Source organism: Acomys minous (genome assembly GCF_964271855.1).
Source record: "Acomys minous genome assembly, chromosome: 2".
NCBI classification, from domain to species: domain Eukaryota; kingdom Metazoa; phylum Chordata; class Mammalia; order Rodentia; family Muridae; genus Acomys; species Acomys minous.
In genome coordinates, this window is record NC_140484.1 from 107,214,919 (window position 1) to 107,235,494 (window position 20,576).

Here is a 20,576-nt window from a genome sequence, read left to right on the forward strand (position 1 = left end):
TCATGTCGACTGCCTCCTTTCCTTAGGAGCCAATGCCTTTCTCCCTCCTTCCTCGCAAGTGTCTTTGGGACTGTCCACAATATGTCTTCGGCGGCACAACTTTGAGTTTTGTGCTTTACTGGAAATAGGCTCAGGGCTGACGGGATCTGGCCTATTGGTGGGTGGAGGGGAAAGACGGGTCAGTGCAGCCTTTGACCCTTTGTACTGCAGACTTACTTCATAGCTGAGCAGTCAAATTTTGATTTAAACTTCCTTTTTTTCTGAGCTTTCGATCTGTCCCTTACCTTGGAGCATGTCCTTTTCTCTGATCTCATACATTTTTATTTTATTTGATACTTGATGTTATGCTCGGATTATAGGACTTCCATTCGGTAAAGGTTCTGCCACAAATTGTTCTTTTGTACAATTGCCAAATAACTCAGACTAAAAACATGTTGGGGGGAAGTCCAGATAAGAAATGAAATGAAGGCAAAATTAGGGGCCGGCTAATAAAAATCAAAATTTTCTTGACACTTTTAGTCAATGCAAAAATAATTGTGGGAATATAAAAGGATTTTTATGGTCAATTATTCCTGTCTTAGTAAGTATCTATAATCATAACCCCCTCAGAATAGGCAATAATCTTTACACAGAGAAGTGGGACTTCCCACAGAACCATAAAGAAAGTAAAATGTTATCACATACATGCATAAAATATATTAATATTGAAATGTGCTGGCTATAAGGTCAAGTGGGTAGACACCTCTTTTTTTTCCCCTTACTCAAAAAAAAAAAAAAGAAAAGAAAAGAAAAGAAAAAAGAAAAAAGAAAGAAAGAAAGAAAAGGAGAAGAAAAAAGAAAAAAGCTCTCCTAGCTGACTTTATTGGGCTGCTGACATGCAATTGATCTGTATTATTCTTAGCTGGCCAGAGTCTATGTATCTAAATGCCTCCCATAATAGGTATTACAGTATTAGGTAAAAGCCTCCGTGCAGTCTCCAGCAATATCAAAAAGGTAGAAGGTGTAGAGTAAAGGAGATTAAGATGACACCAGAGAGCTTTGAATGAGGTGTCATTTTGCATTTAGGGCGACAACGAGGAAAGTTAAGACAGAAGGGAAAAATGCCCCTTTCACACCAGCTGCCCTTAAAGGCTTACAAATGATCTGTTAACAGAAATGAGTTTCTCTTGGGCTTCAGACACCATTTATTACGCTGAGAGAGAGAGACAAAAAGGGGAATGGAAAAAAAATGGCAAATTATGCTTATTTGAAGGCAAAACGCTTCCCATCAGCAACATGATGAAAATATACCCAAGGTGTCAGCCAGATGTGGACATGTTAATATTTTTCATGAGGTCCTTCACTGGAGAATGAGTTCCAAGAACTTTTTGGGTGTTCTTTAGAATATGGATTGAAATGCATTGTTAGGCACCATGCCTAGCCTGGGAAATCACCAATCCGATTTGATGATGGAGAGGAAGAGGAAGTGTGTCCTAAATAGGGGGCTTGAACCTCGATTCCCTGGCTGCCTCCCAGACGTCTTCAGCTACGAATGGGCTCATCTGATCTCTCCCAGTCAATTTCATCCTGGAAAGTAGCCAGTGGGCCTAGTTCACGACCCAGTGATGTCATTATAATTCATTCTCCCTCACCACAAAGACTTCGGAACTTTCCAATTTACAATGGGCCTTTTTAATAAAGAAGGGTGTCATGTACAGAATTTTAAAGGGTTTCTAATGATTTATCTTTTCTTTCTTTCTGTTACAGACTCAGAAAGGCTTATCTTATTTGTAAGGAGACTGGGCTATCGAAACCATTTAAAGAATTTATATCTTTGTTAGAGAGCATGGTATATTTTATAGGTCAAAAGAGGGTAGCTAAAGGGTAAGAGAACACCGGGTGCAAACAAAAACTCGCATTCATAAATAAGGGAATGAAATCTGAAGAGTAACAGGACTTATTCAATGTGCTATCCCGAACACTCACGTAGGAATTCTGAGTAGGAAAATGACACGCTTAACAATGCCTTCTGTGTTTTGAATCTGGTAATTTACTAGATGGGAGAGGAGCCATAGGCTGATTGAGCCCTATATAAGTCATTTTCAGAGCATGAGTTTTGTCATCTGTGTGTTTTGGTCCTTTCAACACCTCTTGTGGACTGAAAGGAAATCCTCATTGATGAAGATCATACATCACTCGAGTTCAACATTGGGCAGTGAGGGCCGGGCCCTGACCTCACCTCCCTGAATTGGGTTAGACCTCCATACTAAAATGAACTTAGCTGAGATGATTTTGCTGATCCAAGGCATAGATCTTGGAGGCTCTGGGCAGTCTGAGCTGAGTGGATGATCAATGCATTTGCGGCCAGCACTGTAATTTAACTTGCTCCATCTGACAGGAGATGTGGAATAGCTAAAGAGAGGCTTTACTTGTAATCTTCTTATCACCTTGTCCTGGAGTGTCTGTGAAGAGTGGGGCCTTCGGACATGCACTCCCAGTTCAGGGTTAATGCTAAGAGAGAGAAGTTGCCCTTTCATGTGTCTGGCTGTGTGACCTGATAAGGCTTCTCTGGACATCTTGTACGCTCTGGCCTCTCACAACCAGAGTCTGCCTTTCTTGAACTCGAGCCAGATGTCTCTCTCCCTGAAGCTCATTAGCAGAAATAACTTGCTGTAATTATAACACACTGGGGAAAAGCCTATTCTTTTCCACCCCAGCTTTATTGTAAAGTGTGGCATTCCCAACCAGATCTTCATTACTGGACTGTTATTAGTAAGGCACCGAGAGCAAGATGCAATGGGGAGCATGCTGCCGGTGCAGCGGGGCAAATGGGGAACCTGACAGGTGGAACGACATAGAAAGCATGAATGAAAGAGGGGTGGTGTGAAGGGAAGAGAAGAGAGCATGGGAAAGAAAGCAAGTAGGAGAAAACATTAATGAAGGTGTGTGTGTATGTATGTGTTTGTGTGTGTATATGTGTATTTGTGTGTATTTGTGTGTGTGTGTGTGTGTGTGTGTGTGTGTGAGAGAGAGAGAGAGAGAGAGAGAGAGAGAGAGAGAGAGAGAGAGAGAGAGAGGGAGAGAGAGAGAGAAGTTGAAGCCCCTTGGAATACCTGAAGCAGGACAGGCGCTGGCCCACCCACCTGTTCTCACCTGGGACCCAACAGTGACAGATGGAAGTTACCACCCACCTGCAGCGGGAGGTCCTGGGTCCTGTTCCTGTTCCGGCTTCCACTTAAGGCAGATGGGGCACCAACTCGCCTCCCGCACTTCCATTCCAGGCTGTTCCATTCCTCCAGTGGGGCACTAAGGAGCTAGCCTTGCCCCCCCCCCTTTTGCTCCTCCCTGCCCCCCCCCCAAGGTTCTGGTTCCATCTTTTCCTCTGTTCACAAACTACCTCTGGACAGCTGTGTTGTTTTTTGTTGTTCAATGTTTATTCGTAGACACCCACCATCGCTGCTGCTACCAGCGCCAACGTTTATCCTCCCATCTTGCCTGCATTCTCCTCCCCAGACACTCTAGGGGAAGGGGGCTGGGGCGCAGCAGGCTGGTTACCGACTACCCCGCACCAGGGAAGATGGGGCCCTGCCCCATGGATGCTGCAGCAGAGTGAGGAGGGGGCCCACTTTGATGGGAAAGGGTGTAGGACCACCTCCTCCCCTTGTTCCTGTGGGAGAGGGGTGGCAAGCGTTTGTCCTAGCCTGGGGCTCCCTCTCTGGTTTCCTATTTGCAGTTACTTGAATTAAAAAAAAAATTGCCAAAAAAAAAAGTGGAAAATTCCCAGGAAAATTCCCATATCATGAGGTCTAGTGAAATTCAGGAAATGTGGGTTGCAGAAAGGGGGTCCCCCAACTTCTGATGTTGACAATCCCCTGTTTTTACAGATAACACTCAAGGTATTTCCTTGGGATTATCAAAATTTATCAGGACAGCAGTGACAAGCAAGGCAAAATCTTGTCATAGCTGTTGACCTGAGGAGTTGAGGAGAGCCAGGCAGCCTCACAGAAAACCATAATGACAATTGTAACAATGCCAATTGTAATAATGACCATTGTAAGAGAAATCATGAAATCATCTCCACAATTAAATTTCTATCAACTGTTGTTGTTTTTTGTAAATGCTAATCCTGGGTGTGTGCCTTTTGTAGATATATTCAGATATGTGTGTGTAGGCAAGTAGGTCTAAATGTACGGATCCATCTAACCATGGTATCCTGAACACACCTGCCGACATATCAGAGTAGATGGAACTGTAAGTGTCTATTGCTCATGAACTCCTTACAGTGGTGTAACAGCTAATTTTGATTACACAGCTGAAGATCTCTCTTGAGGTCAGGTAGTTTACAGAACTTATGCAAGGACACGTGTGAGCATATGTGTCTGTCAACATCTATTAGGGGATGGTTTCACCTATATGAAAATATATACATGCTAAAAATCCTTTGTGAAAATAGTGTAGTTACACATAAAACTTACATTCACATCCTTTCCCACCGTTTGAGTCACCTCTACATTATTTTAATAACTCATTGTAAATACTGTATTGTTTAGAGAACACTCAGGGAAAAGGACTTTATACGTTCCATATTGCTGCGTTTCCCACAAATGCTTTTAATTCAGACTTGGATGGATGCACAGATATTAAACCCATGTACAAGGAAGGCTGACTGTATTAGAACACTTTGATCATGATGTGCTGAATTAAAACATGCAACTCTCTACAGAGTCTATCACACATATAAACAGAATAAAAATAATGGGGGAGGAGAACTGTTCAATGAAGAAAGAGAAGACATAACTGTTAAATTTTATTACAAACAAGCTCTTCAAATTCCTTATATGCTTCTTACAGGACAGGGTTTTCTGCTGTATAGGAATAAAATTTGATCCATGGTGATAACGAAAGATAGTCTACCAGTGGAGGATGAGATTCAGATTGGAGTTTTGTGAAAAAGAATGAAGTATGCTGAATAAGCCAAAGAACCAAACAGAGATATAGGCTCTTTCCAGAAGCCTGGCAGAGTATCAATATAATCAAAGGATGGTATTGGTTTCCATGTAATATGTGAACAATTAACCAACCTAAAGAGGTGGTTGGAATTAGCTAAAGTGCTTTGATGAAGAAGCTATTGAGGAATTGTTCTACTTTTTTCAGTATTAAATTCAAACTCATATATTTGTTTTGATTATATTTGAAAAAGTAATTAAACTAAAATAATAAGGAAATTACAATATCCAGGTACTTGTGTTTGTCAGCCAAATATAAATAGTACATTGATGTCTAAAGCCTCACACAGTTACATAAAGACTACATGATCTGAATCAATGACATTTATGTGCATTTTTTTTTGTCTGTGCAAATGAAGAACATAAACTTGAACTTAGCTACTTACTAGGTAAGTTAGTGCAGAGGGGATTAGAGTCCTGCTTACCTGTAACTGTTTTATGCACATCTGTAGGAAAGAGCTTTGCTCACAGCTTTCAGAGGGCCCTGGAGCAACTGACACACAGAAGGTATACATTGTGATTGTTATGTCTTTCAGGAACATAACTGACTCAGATAAAATACTCACTTTCACATAGCCACGTGTTTGCTCTCTGGCACTCTGTGCATTACTAGGAACAGTTGTGACAACTTTCACCTGACTATTAGGAAAAGCCTTTTGGTGACTGGAAATTTCCAAAGATAAAATAAATCTTTCTAGGAGGCAAATTCCCTGCCTTAGGAGTTAGTCATCTCAGCTCTAGGTAAAGGCAATCAAAAACCATCAATTATACCCACAGAGTGAGGCTAAAATATCTGATTAATAAAAATGATGATAACAGCTGAGAGCTATTGAGAAGTTACTAGAAATCAGGCGCTGCTTTGTGTATATCATGTGCTGTCTCAAAGAACTGAACATCTGCTGCCCTGCAAGGTTACAAATTCTTCCCTTATCACAGGGAAGACAAAGCTAAGAAGACTGCAAGTAAATGTCATGGCCAGGATTCATTTAGCCCCGTACTTTTAATGACTGCTCTCTACTGAATCTCAAGTTAGCCACAGTGAGAGCCCTCCAAGGTCAGTTCAAATTCTAATGAGCATTGATCTTGGACTTTACACTTCACGGGGTTAGAATAGTTGTTTGGAATCTGACCAGGGTTCAAACCAGTATTCTTTCCTAGTTACTAATGCAGACCCCTAGGTGATACATTTATTCTTGCCGAAGTTCATTTTCTTCATCTGTAAAATTGGGGTCACAGTGTTTAATTTATGGCATTTTGATGATTAAATAAGATAATGTAGCCAGTGTCTAAGCATGGCACCTGGCCCTGCTTTTGTCATTAACAGGGTAGTAACTGCTACTTCAATGTCCCAAGTCATAAAATATTACTAGAGTAGCATCCTCACCTATGTGCCACACACCTCTGTACTAACATCAGAAGATTTCTGAAAGAAATGCTCGAACACACAACAGGGACATATGCTCAACCATGTTCATAGCTGCTTTATACACAATAGCCAGAACATGGAAACAGCCTAAGTGTCCCTCAGTAGAAGAATGGACTAAGAAACTATGGTACATTTACACTATGGAGTATTACTCAGCTATTAAAAACGAGGAATTCCCGAAATTTGTGGACAAATGGATTGACCTAGAAATTATCATAATGAGTGAGTTCACCCAGAAGCAAAAAGAGACAAATGGTATATACTCACTTATATCAAAACACTAGTCCAAGGGATACGTCCCATGAAAAACCTTACTTACCAAGAAAGTGGGTCAGAGGAGAGGACATCCTATTGAGACTTTAGGCGAGAGTAGCATGGAAGAATGGGGAAATAACAGGACCCACAGGGTCCTGGAAACCTACAAGAAGAACTTTATGACAGGCAGATCTGGGTCCTGGGGTCCTCCTCAAACTAAGGCACCAGCCAAGGAGAAATAGGCAGTAAACTTCGAACCCCTACCAAGACCTAGCCGACGAACACGATATTCTCCACTGTTGAGTGGAGAGTGAGATCTGATTCTCACGTGAACTCTGGTGCCCCTTTTCTGACCATGTCCCCTGGATGGGGAGGCCTGGTGGCACTCAGAAGAAGGATAGCAAGTTACCAAGAAGAGACTCAATAATCTTAGAGCATACATAGGGGGAAGAAGTCTCCCTCAATCACAGACATAGGGGAGGGGAGAAGGGGGGAAGTGGGAGGGAGGGAGGAATGGGAGGAAACAGGGGAAGGGCTAACAATCAAGATGTAATATGAATAAATTAATTAAAAAAAAACCTTTAAAAAAATTACAATTTAAAGGAAAGAACCAGTAAAAAGTGATATAAGGAGACTTTTCAGCATGACCTCCATGACTGCCATATCACTCACACATATAAGCCATGTTTTAAAGAAATGAAAAATGTACCAATGTGCTTTGAAAAAGATAAATGCGTTTGTGTTCAGAAATAAAAAAAAAAAAAAAAAAAAAGAAGATTTCTGAAAGATTATTGAGTTGAGACCAGGTTTGAATCCTCCATGAGAATAACCATTAGATTCCATGTTTCAACCTTTTATGCAATAAACAAACAATTCAAAAGCTAAGGCCAATTTGGAAAACGTTTTAGAAATATATGTAAGAGGAAAAATTAGAATCTAGAATATATGAAAGCAAACAAACCTGCTAAAATTGGCTAAGACAAGGCAGCTCAAGGAGAGACATAAATGGTGGGTGAACAAGAGAAATCTTGCTCAAAAGTTGGTTTTGTCCCAATTCACTAGAATCATCATCAACACTATCATCCTCATAACAAACACTATCACTGTTTCCATCATCACAACCACTGTCATCACCACCACCACCACTACCATCACCATCATCACTACCGCCACCATCACCACCACCATCACCATCACCACCACCATCACCATCACCACCACCATCATCTCCACCACCATCACCACCACCACCACCATCACCACCACTACAGTCACCACCACCACCAACATCACCACCACTACCATCACCATCACCACCACCATCACAACCACCACCACCATCACCACCATCACCACCACCACCATCATCATCAGTCTCTTATGTATGTCTACACATCTTCCTCAAAATAGCATCGTTTTCTGCTTCCTTCAGAAGAAACTCTTGAGAACATTTGCGCTCTCTCTCTCTCTCTCTCTCTCTCTCTCTCTCTCTCTCTCTCTCTCTCTGTGTGTGTGTGTGTGTGTGTGTGTTGTGTGTGTGTGTGTGTGTGTGTATGTATATGTTTATCTCATACAATTGCTAACTGAATTTTGAAATCTTGGGCAATGCTGATTTTACCTAAGTCAGATCATAGCATATATATATGTCTTTAGTGAATAATTCAATGTCATTTTGAACCCTTCCCAATTCTGGGTCTTTCTGTGGACATTTACTCCTTTGAATTGGATTTGATGCCTCCTAGAGTAGACATAGATGACTAGGTCAGTTGTTCTGATAGAGCATATGGACGACAGCAGTTTACCAGGGGGGTGGGGCATGGATATATGGTGTGAAAAATTGACAATCTCCAAGAAGAAAATTTCCAGAGACAATAGCACACAAAATGCCAATATAGCTTCTCCATGCAGTTCACATAATTCCTTCAGATGAGCAGCTAATGATCACAGAACAATCTTTGAGTGAGTTAAGCCAAATCACTAGGTATCCACCAAGATCCAAAATGAGTTCTAAAAACTTGAGCCATATACTGTCAGAGACATTAAAAATGGCTTGAATTAAACTGTGGTTTCATTGTTCTAGAATTAAGTCTATAGTGGTTTTTAAGTCCAAGTTGGTCAATTTATTATTGAACTTATGAAAAAGTATTCTTGATCCCTTCCTCCTTAAGTTACTGCAACCCCTTGTTTAGCTATGGCTTATGGGAGGTGCTCCTCATGTCCTCATCAATACTGCACAATGCAATGAGGAGACAAACATGAAGCAAGCATGAAGCCACGGCAAGCTCATCTCTTAGGTGCCATGTTTAAAATGTGGCTTAAAAGTCTGTAACCTTTGGAAGCAAAGACCTTAATCCAAGGTTTCACAATGACCCTTAGCTTCCTTAGGAAGCTGTTCTACTCCGTGCCCTTTCTGACCTGGTGAACTGAAGTGAGAATGGTGGGGATGAGTGAATGATGAAATAAGAGAGCCTTTGTTGGGACCCAAGAGGGACCCAGGAAGGAGGAGAGCCAGCAGATTCCAGTAGTGCTAGAATCAAAGTGAACTAATGAGATGCTTTTGCTCCTACAAAAGTGACTGGTGATATAGGCAGTTAGCAGAAGTCTGGCTTAATATCCATATCTTAGACCATGTAAGGTGGCACCATTCAACCCTGCCTTTGCCATGCATGTTTTCTGTCCACTCTATTCTGACTATATTATAAATATACATTATATGAATTGTTTTATATATATATATGTATGTATATATATATATATATATATATATATATATATCTCACATAGGTATATATGGTGCTGTCTTAGAGATATTACATTATTACCTAAATCGTACATTACATGTGTTGGATGGTTCTTATGCACTTACATAATTTAAAATTATAGGTTTTGTCTGACAATTTGATGATCACTCATCAATCTCCATACACCCAAAAGATATTTTCACAGTGCTGAACTCTAAGAAAAGAATAGTAGATGCTAAACAGGGGTCAGTGGAGGAGAGCTTTGCCTTTAGAAAAACATACATCGAACTGTTTACAATACTTTTCAAAAAGTTTCCATCACAAAGAATTCCCTTAGTGTATTTTACAATGACAGTGAAGGTTCCTGTACTGAATTCAGCTCTTTCACCATAATTCGATGCATTTGTTTATTATAGTCTATAAATTCTTAAAGCCTACATTAAACACTTGTACCCAACACAGAATAAGACAAATGGTCCCAGTACATGGGGTTATCAATACATTTGAGTATATTTATGTTTGACAGAGTCAGACATCCTGACTGCCTGTTTATAGATACTCATGTTTATGTTAAAATAATGTATACACAGTAAGTGTATGTGTACATGGAGAGTGCTTCATTACATCTTTTATTGTACTTGGGAAGATTGATTATATGAAAACAAATTCCTATCACTTATTTTCTACAATTTCAAACAAGAAAATTGTCATGATTATATTTACTAATATCTTCAAACAAATTTGTTTATGAGAACTCAATAAAATTGTAAGCTAGACGAATTATTTTTTTTAATTAAAAATTCCTATGCCCAAGGAATCACATTTCTTGAAAAAGCATTTTTAATGTACAGGTGTGTGTGTGTGTGTGTGTGTGTGTGTGTGTGTGTGTGTGTGTGTATGAAAAATTAATCACATAGAGTATGTGAATAGCCAAAGGTGTGGAGCTGGTGAGGTATTCTAATACCCCTTTGCTAGAAGGTTATTTTGTCATGTTAGAAGAAAGAAAAAGCCTCTGAGTTTGCTGTGCACTTATGTATTTGAGGAAGAGTTCCACAGTGGATACAACCTTAAACTTGACTTTGAGGAGCAGTAGACCTCTGGTTGTGGGGTGAGGAAGAAATCTTTAGAGAGGAAGCAGAGACAATGTCTAGGACGATGTTTTGCAGGCATGAGGACCTGAGTTCAAGCTCATAGCTCTAGTTAAAGATAAAGTCAAGTATGATAATGTGTGCTTGTAGTCTGAAGTGCCTGAGTACCTCTACATGCCTACATGTGTCCATGGATATGCATACATATACTAAAGTAAGAGAAAGAGAAATTGAGACACACACACACACACACACACACACACACACACACACACACACACGGGAAGTGAGAGAGAGAGACAGAGACAGAGACAGAGACAGAGACAGAGAGACAGAGACAGAGACAGAGACAGAGACAGACTAAACATCAATGTTTCCACTGGGCGTGGTGGCGCACGCCTTTAATCCTAGCACTCGGGAGGCAGAGGCAGGCAGATCACTGTGAGTTTGACACCAGCCTGGTCTACAAAGCAAGTCCAGGCCAGCCAAGGCTAACATGGAGAAACCCTGTCTCAAAAACCAAAATCCAAAACCAAAACTAAAACTAAAAACAAACACAAAAATCATCAATATTCCCTTTCTTTTTTCTTTTTCTGTTTTCAATGGGTATTATTCACTATACATCATTCCATAAAGATATTTCATACAATTATATGATGAACTTTGAGCACATCCTCCCTGACACACTTCTTTCTTTTTGTTACTACCCACCCCTGCAGTTTTAATTCATTCCCCTAAACAATGTTGATTCTACTTTCACCTATATGTATTGGTGAACATTATTATAGGTTTCTATAGAATATCTAGGACCTTTGATAATCCCTCGTTGTATTCACTTTTTTGAAAATTACATAATTTTGGCCTTCTTTATGGCTAAGTTTTAATACATAGACATGCCATATTTCCTTTATTTACACCTCTGTTCACAGAAGCCTCCGTTCTATATCTTATTACTGTCAGTAGTGCAACAATACATATTGATGTGCTGTGTCTGTGGTATATTGACTTGGAATCCAGAAGAGGGTCATAGACAAAATCCATTTTGAGTTTTGGAACACCTCCATACTGATTTCTATAGTAGCTTGAAAAGTCTTCATTCCCTGTTGAAGTCAATGTTTCCCTTTCTAAGGCTGCAGGCTGCAGAAATGCTGAGCTGGTTAAGCTTAAGTGTCAATGTGACACAACCTACAGTCACTCAAGAAAGGAGTCTCAATTTAGCAATTATGAATGGTCTGTGGACATGTCTACGGGAAACTGGCTTAACTGTTAATTGATTCAGCTCACTGTAGGCAGCATCAGTTCCTAGGACGGGTACCCTTAGCTATCTATGATCATAGAAAAGCAGGTGAGTACGGAGCAGCAAGCAGGCAGGCAGCACGAGTGCTTTCAGTTGCTTTGCTCTTGACTGTGGGTGTGATAATAGCTCTCTAAATGACCCCTCACTGATGAACTGAAACTTGGAATGTAACCCAAATAAGCCCGTTCTCCTTTAAGTCACTTGGCCAGGTGACAAGAATGCAACTAAAACAACTACCTTCATAGAAAAGCTAAGAAACATGCACAAAATCATATTTTCCTAACTGCCTTTGAATTTCAAGAAAAAATATGTGGCCATAAAGAAATAAGCAGGACTAAAACTCTACAATGATGTATTTTCTAAGACCAAGATGAACAGACTATGATCAAATATAGTTATTTACTGATGACCTGGAGGAGCCATCTCGTGGGCAAGGCTTCCTCAAAATAATTGTATTCTCTTGGACTGGAAGAAATAATAATTAGGCATTTTCTGAGTGTTAAGGGCTGCATAGGAAGCATACTAGGGGCATTCTAAAGTTATAGACGACTGTCTCTCAGCCAGGGTGGGAACAGGGAACAGGGTGGGATCAGGAGGAAGTAGAATAGGAGCTTTTTCCACCCTCACTTCCTCAGCTGCCTGTACCTCAAAGTCTCAGTGCCCACCCGGATACCACAATGATAGAATGTCTTGGTTCACAGTCTCACATCCCGCTGGGGATCAGAAGGGTGTCAAATAGAGGTGTTCCTGAATACCGATGGAGAATTGTTTCCAGGAACCCCTTAAACATTCAAACTCTGTGTGTGCTGAACACCCCACCCCCAGTATAAAAAGGGCTGCTATTCATACACCATGTGCACACTTCAGCCTCTACATAGTTTAGATTGTTTGTCATATCTGCCACAATTTAAGTGTCATGAATAGTTGTTGTGTGGTATACTTGAAAGGCTACAAGCAACAAAATATTTTCTGTTCATGACCAGTATAGACTGTGTATTTTCTGAAGTTCCTTAGAACCAAAAAAAAAAAAAGGGGGGGGGGGAGGGAGGGAGGGGAATCCTCCAGACCTGGTGGTGGAGGGCCTATAATTTCATTTACTTTAGAGATTGAGGTAGGAGGATCATAAGTTCAAATTTTCACAGCCTGACTGGACTTGAGTAAGTTTAAGGCCAACTTGAGTAACTTAGGGGAACTCTGTTGCCATATACATAGGGGAAAAGCTGTCCTGGAGCTCAGAGGTAGAGTGGTAGGTTAAGCCTGCCGTGGGCTCAATCCTCAGCACTGAAACACACACACACACACACACACACACACACAGAGAGAGAGAGAGAGAGAGAGAGAGAGAGAGAGAGAGAGAGAGAGAGAGATTATACTATGCAAGGTAAAGCATATAGGAAAGGGAGCACAAAAGGTGGAACTGTCATGGTGTCTGCTGTTAAGTAAAAGCTTGTGTACAGGAGATAGTATGAAAGTAAGTCAAGGCCGACTGTGATAAATAAGCAATGGGTGCTGCAGTCTAAAGCAACTACTAAGAAACAACATTGAAGAATGACTGCACTAAGCTGTAAAGAAAGGAAGATGGAATGAAAAAGTTAGGGAACAAATGGTAAACCAATGACAAAAGATTAGAAAGGTCAATCATTTAAGTGAGTAAAATGTATCCCATGGGGGAAAATTAGGATAACTTTTGAGAAGACCCAAGGTTATCTCTTTATAAGAAATGTTTCTTCAAACACAGATTGAAAGTAAAAGCTACTTTTACACCTGAATTGCTGACAATACATTTTTTTCATAAAATTCACAGGAAACCTTGCAAATTTATTCCCATAAAACCTGACTGAGGAAGTGGAGTCATCAGATCCATTCACACAGCGATGGAGACATTCCGGTATGCTACCTGACATACGGAAAAATGCACACAAGTCAAAGAGGAAAGAGACAGACGTTTGAGCCCATTACATTTGACGTGCTTTGTGAGTTACACTAACTCAGACACTCATGTGACTTCTGAGCCTCTGCCTCTGCAAAGCTTCCCAATGAAAGGTCCCAAACCTTAGCCCTGGGAATATCTTCTCCTCCAATCAGCCCCTGATTTTTGCCTTCAACTATTTTCCTCTACAATTTGTCATGACACATCTAAAAATGCATATAGATTTCCATCCATATTTATGCTCCGTAAATCCTTTCAGAACTAGCCCAGTGCCTTATACCCAAAATAGTTTCTGACTTATGGATAACCAAGATATTAGCTTTTCAAGTTTGTTGAGTTGGACAGAATTGAACCAGCAGAGTGTAAAACATTTTAATTGGATTGGTTCTTATATATATATATATATTTTTTTTAATTCCTTATAGCAAAAGAAGAAGAATGCCACAGGCTTCAGAATTGCTCACTGGTTTTTGCTTTCTTAATCTAGAGAAAGTTAATATCTTGACACTGGAGTCTAACCTGCAAAAGGAAACAATCAAGGCTAAACCAGGGACTGCGGGCTGCATACTTAAGAGTATTAATTCTGGTTGCCTCTGCCTTTTTGTTTAGATCTTATTTATATTTTTAACCATGTATACTTATTGTGTCAGTGAGTTGGTATGTATAGGTGAGTACAAGGGCCCATGAAAGTCAAAGCAACATATATCCCAGGAGCTGGCATTAAGGGCAGTTGGAAGCAAGCACCTGGGCATAAGTGCTGGGAACTGAACCCAAGTCTTTCAGAAGAGTAAGGTACACCCTTTTATTCTGAAGTTTCTTGCCTAGCCCTTGCTTTCTTCTAGTAAGGAAAGCTTTGGTTGTCGCTGGGTACGTGGCTTACCCACTGTGTCTTGTAGGTAAAGAAGGTGAATGAGCTGCAAACTGCGCAGCTATTCACTCACACTGTCTTTTCCTTCCCCTCTTGTGATATCTGGAATCCACAGGAGACCCTGGGGCTTGACCTGATGTCAACCACCATATGGTGTGTACGAATTAGCCAAAGGTTTCCAATTTGATGAGACTTTAAAAATTAAAAGCATAGGGTGGCCCTAGAGTGCCACTCTGGGCACATGTTCTTTTGAGCTTCTCCTATTGTCCTAACCTTACTAACGATAACAGGAACCTGGCAAGTTTTCTAATAACTAAGTAGGATAATTTCCTAGTACAGTATTTGGATGCAGCATCCTGTCAAAATCAGATAATGGTCCAGTTTTTTTCTCTCAGTTTTTGACTTACCCAAAGAGTCTCCTTCAGCAATATTGTCATATTCCCAGGGTTAGTTAGAAAATATCTTCATTTCTTATTTTCTAAAAATGGTGCTTATTTATGACACTTAGGCATTAAATTCTCTAGACTACAGTCTTTTACAAACCCTGGCAATGACTGCAGTTAACTTGCTTCTGCAGACCCTTCTGAATAGACTTGACTGTTTCCCCCAGAGCACTCTTTTCATTTTGTACTATTTTCAGTTGTAAATTGGAAAATATATTTCACAAGATGCTTAGAGAAAGAAAAGGCTATGTCCTTAAAAATCATGGTGTAGCATCTCTATCACACAGTTTATGAAATGATCAAATTGTATTTTTTTTAATCCAAGCATCCAAAATTGTACTAAATACTCTTATGCCTGAGTACACATGAGCCAGTGAGGAAATGGTATTTTAGTCCATATAAAGGAGGTATTATTATTATATTATTGTTATTATTGTTGTTGTTGTGGAAAGAGAGTGTATTTTTATTTATTTATTTATTTATTTATTCATTCATTCACTCATTTGAGATGGGGTCTCATGCAGCCCACGCTTGCCTTGAGCTTACTATATAGACAAGGGTGACCTTGAAATTCTGGACCTCCTGTCTCTACCTCCTGAGTTACAGCATCCCAAGTATGCAGCACCACACTCATTTTTATGCAGGGCTGGGGAACAAACCAAGGGCTGAGCTGCATCCGCTGTCCTACCCATTTTCAGTTCAGCTTTACCTTATTGCATTTTCTATGAAAGTTTTCTTTAGTTTCTATACATCACTGATAATTTCCTTACTTTTGAATATCTCTTTTTTTTTTTTCTTTTACCTTCATTATCCTGCCATGTCCTTTGGATCTTGACTTATGATTCTTTTCCACAGATGATGCAAAATGCAAATAAAGCCTAAAACAGCAGAGTAATTGCAGACGTGGAGGATTTGGCAGCAAAGCAGCTCCCTGCCTTGGGGACTTCATCTCCAGCCCCTCCTCTGGCCTCCGAGGGGCCTGCGTGGTGAACTTGTTAAGAAACACACAGCGTAGAAGGGCCCTAAAATTAATCTACCCCAGTACAGTAGGGAACACTTCGCTGACACACGCTGTCCCTGTCAGCCCTAATAAAGAGATTTTTACCTGTATTTGCCTATTCAACACTTCAGCCCCTCAGCCAATTTTGGAAATTATTTCTGATTTATGGCTCTCTCTCAAGCGGGTGTCACCTTGCCTGTCAATTATGCCTCAAAGCAAATGCTAAGTGAATGCTGGCTGGTAAAATTAATAAGGGAAACCTTTCTTCAAAACCTAGAAAGACGCTTGTATCACTCAACCAGGCAGCGAAGCAGAGGCCTGCCTTTGGTATTTATAAGTGGGGCAGAGGGATATGGATAGCTCAGTGCCACCCACAGCTCTAAGAATTGTTACCCCATCAGTCTTTAAGGCTCAGCCCTTAAATGCTCAACGATCATCATTAGAAAAGGTCATTTACCCCAGGACTCTGAGGTGAAACTTGGAATCATATTTTCCTTGGCTGATAAATATAAACTGTTTGGTTTCAACAAAGACCCAAGAAACGGAAAGGTAGTGGGTTCACTGCTCTTTCTTGATAACTACAAATCATAAACCATAAAATAAGTATCACTTGGTATTTCTTTGGAGGATCTGCAGTCATGTGGTCCATGCCAGGTGATAGAAACTTCCAGGAAGGATTCACAAGATTTCTTCAATAGCCCTGACTCCCTGGCTCCTTGCTATTCATCCTGCCATTGTGTGTTCTGAATCACGCACATGTGTGTGTGTAGGTTCGTGTGCATGTATATATATATATATATATGTATACATATATACATATATATATATACATGTATGTGTATATATACGTGTGTGTGTGTGTGTGTGTGTGTGTGTGTGTGTGTGTGAGGCACAAAGCCAACATCAGTTTCTTCCTATGTCACTATCCACCTCATATTTTGAGACAGACTTCTCACAGGGGCTGGAGGTTACAGGTTACCTAGACAGGTAGGCCAGCTTAGGGATCTTCCATAACCCATCCCTCTCCCCACCCCCAACCACCAGTGCTGGGACCAACAACACCAGGTGGGTGCTGGGAATCAAACTTAGGTCCTCTTGCTTGCAGATCAAGTGCTTTCTGATTGTGTCATCTCCTCAGACATCTAATCTTTCATTTTGAAAACTGGGACAAAGAGAGATGATGTTACAGCCAGCTAGCCGGTTCCAGGGCGATGGTTTCGATAAAGAACTAAGAACTGTCGCGCCTGATTCCTTTTGTCACCCTTAAATATGTGGCCTACGCCTTTTGCCTTATGTTCTCTCTTCAGATCTATGAAGGAATTAAATATCCTCTCCCCGCAGGAGGAAATTTAAACAGAAACCTGCAAGCTCTTCTGGTTACAACAATTGCCACACTTCAAACTCATCTGGATTTGAAGAGTTTTGCTAATGGCGGATGCATTTTTGAAAGGAAGTATATTTTGAGATGGAGGCATAGAAAACAAAGTAACATTCTGCAGACAGCCATTCAAGCTGTATCCGCTCATAAAAGCAAGTTGACTTAAGCCAGCAGGGTCCTGATTCTCTTCTCAGTCCCCTGCGGAAAATTCTTTCTAGTCCTTCTCAGCCACAGCCTTCTCAGTCTTGGGTTAGATTTTTGGATATTCAGAGTGTAGGTCTTTGCATGAAAAAAAAATGCCAACCCCCCCTCCCCGCTCTGGGGAAAGAATATATTATACAAAATCTCTGTGGGTCCATAAGTGTCTGCCAGGGTACATCTCTGACATAATTTTGCCTTGCTCTGCTAGAACCAGTGTGATTTGGTGTGAAAACTGCACAGCTAAGAAGCGATGGTCTGCTGATGCCATAGAGTATTCTATTTCTGTATGTTCCTGGAATCACAGCCTTTGTTTTCCTTAAGAGAAGACTCATTTGTCTACAAATAGAATGTTCTAGGGACACTTCCAGGACAGTTTCCAGCTTCCATGCATTGTGAGGCTAAAATACCTCAGCTTCAGTGTGGACACTAGACTTGAGGCAAAAGAGAGTGAAACAGAATAAAACTTCAAAATTTCACTGGATATTAAGTCAGAATTCTCTTAGAATCCTCTGATAGACAGTTTAATCACAGCCTCTGTTTCCTTTAGTTTTATTTTGGCCAATCTTCATGCCTTTACTTAGATATTTCTCCAGCACTCTAAAAAACATTTTGGAAATCTGCAAAGTTCAGTCTTAACCAGGAGTTCTACAGTTACCTGGCTGAGCCTAGATCAGAAGCTGTCTTCTGACTTCAGTGCCTATGTGGTGCTTAACGTTCATTGTCAACGTGGCAAGACCTTCAAAGTCACCTGGATATAGAGGATTCTCTAGATCACATCAGGAGGTAGGAAGACCCATCTTGATTGTCAGTGGGACCAATCCCAGGGGTAAAAGATGCTGGACTGCCCAAGGTGCACAGGCTGGGCTGGGTGCTAGCTTACTCCACACCTCTGTCTCCTGATTGTGGGTGCAAAATGTCAAGTCACCTGAAGCGCCTGCTACCTTGACTTCTACACCATGGTTGCCCATATGTTGAACTGTAAGGTAGAATGAACCCTTCTCCCTTAAGATGCTTGTCCTGGTATTTTGTCACAGCATTGGAAAAAGGAAATAAGACAGTCTGTCTACACACAGAGCAGGAACAGAGCACCTGGAGCATGAGGACCACTTCCTACAGTCTCAGGAGTAGGGAAGGATTAACGGAAGTGGAGGATGGAAACAGTGGAAGCCATAGTCAGGCAAGCTGAGGAAGAGCTTACGGAAAGAAGGCTTGCATACAGCGTCCCACAGATTTGTGAGTGACGTATATATATAGTTCAGGGATGATGATGACAAGCCTTTTGCCCATTTTCTCCACGTCCCATGCTACTTTTCAATGGAGATATGAAAGAGATAAGTATAGCCCTTGAGGTTTCACAGCTTCTCTCTTTAAGAGACCAGTAACCATTTTCCAATTACCAAAACCTCAGCATTTATTTCAGTGATGGACACAACATCTTTTGGAAAGACTTCATTGAAGATAGAGAACACTGGTAAAACGTGGGCTTTTGAAAAAATAAATAAATAAAAATTAAAAAAACAAAAAAACAAAAACAAAAACAAAGAAAACTAAAGAGATTGGTTTACATGTGTGCTTACCTACTGTCCCCCGCCCCCTGGACCTTGTTCACTGCTGGCCACATTTTTCTTCTGTGCGGATGACAGTGTGCCAAGCCGGGTGGCTGTTTGTGGAAACACTGAGCTTCTGAGCCATGCCTTTATAACTTCCACCCGTTCCTACCAGAAGCAGTGTCCAAGATAGAGAAATGGTCTCTGCAGGTGGCTCTTTGTACCGCTCGGACAGCTTCAGTTTGGCATGTGGATGGGGTCTCTGTCTCTCCAAGGCTTGTAGGAAGCCAGTCTTCTACTTACAAGTTCAGTTTTAAGCACAGATCAGCATTAACCTGCTTGCAAAGAAATCAGAGAGCCTCCGGCTGCTGGCTGTATTACGTCATCCCACAGACCTTTTGGTCTCATGTCCAAGTGTAGAAAAGGAAAGGGAGAGATGGGGAATAAGAGAGAAAAGTATTCTCCCATGCTTGTCTCATCTAGAGTCCCAATAGGATGTCCTCCCCACTGTCCCAGTTTCCTGGTACTTGAAGGCTTTCATGGGACATGCCCCTTGGGCTAATATGCAGATATAAGTGAGTATATACCATTTGAGTCTTTCTGCTTCTGGGTTAACTCACTCATTATGATCATTTCTAGCTCAATCCATTTATCCACAAATTTCGGGAATTCCTTGTTTTTAATAGCTGAATATTAGTAGAAGAATCCAGAGGGTCCTGGAAACCTACAAGTAGAACATTATGATAGGCAGATTTGGGCCCAGGGGTCCCGCTCAAACTAAGGCACCAGCCAAGGACAATACAGGCTGTAAACTTTAAACCCCTACCCAGATCTAGACAATGGTCAGAACATTCTCCACAGTAGAGTGGAGAGTTGGATATGACTTTCTCACATACTCTGGTGCCTCATATTTGACCATTTTCCCTGGAGCGGGAGGCCTGGTGGCACTCAGAGGAAGGACAGCAGGTTACCAAGAGGAGACTTGATACCCTATGAGCATATACAGGGGGAGGAAATCCCCCTCAGGAACAGTCATAGGGGAGGGGAATAAGGGGAAAATGGGAGGGAGGGAAGAATGGGAGGAGACAAGGGATGGGATAACCATTGAGATGTAACAAGAACAAATTAATAAAATAATATATATCTTGGAAAAAAAAAAGAGAAAAGCAATTACAAAGACAGGTACGGATCATTTCAACTCCTGTTCTTCAAGCCGGAATTGTCCCTGCCTTAGGGAACTTGTAGTCATGTTTTCCTCCTCTGCTTGGAACAGATTACCTTTCACCTTGGTGTTTTGGGTCAAGTGTGACTTCTGCTGAGAAGCCTGACTCGATCACCTCATCTAAAGCAGCCCCAGGTCTCCAGGCCTACTCACCAACCCCATGTTCTGTTATTCTAGGATTCCATCATAACTTAG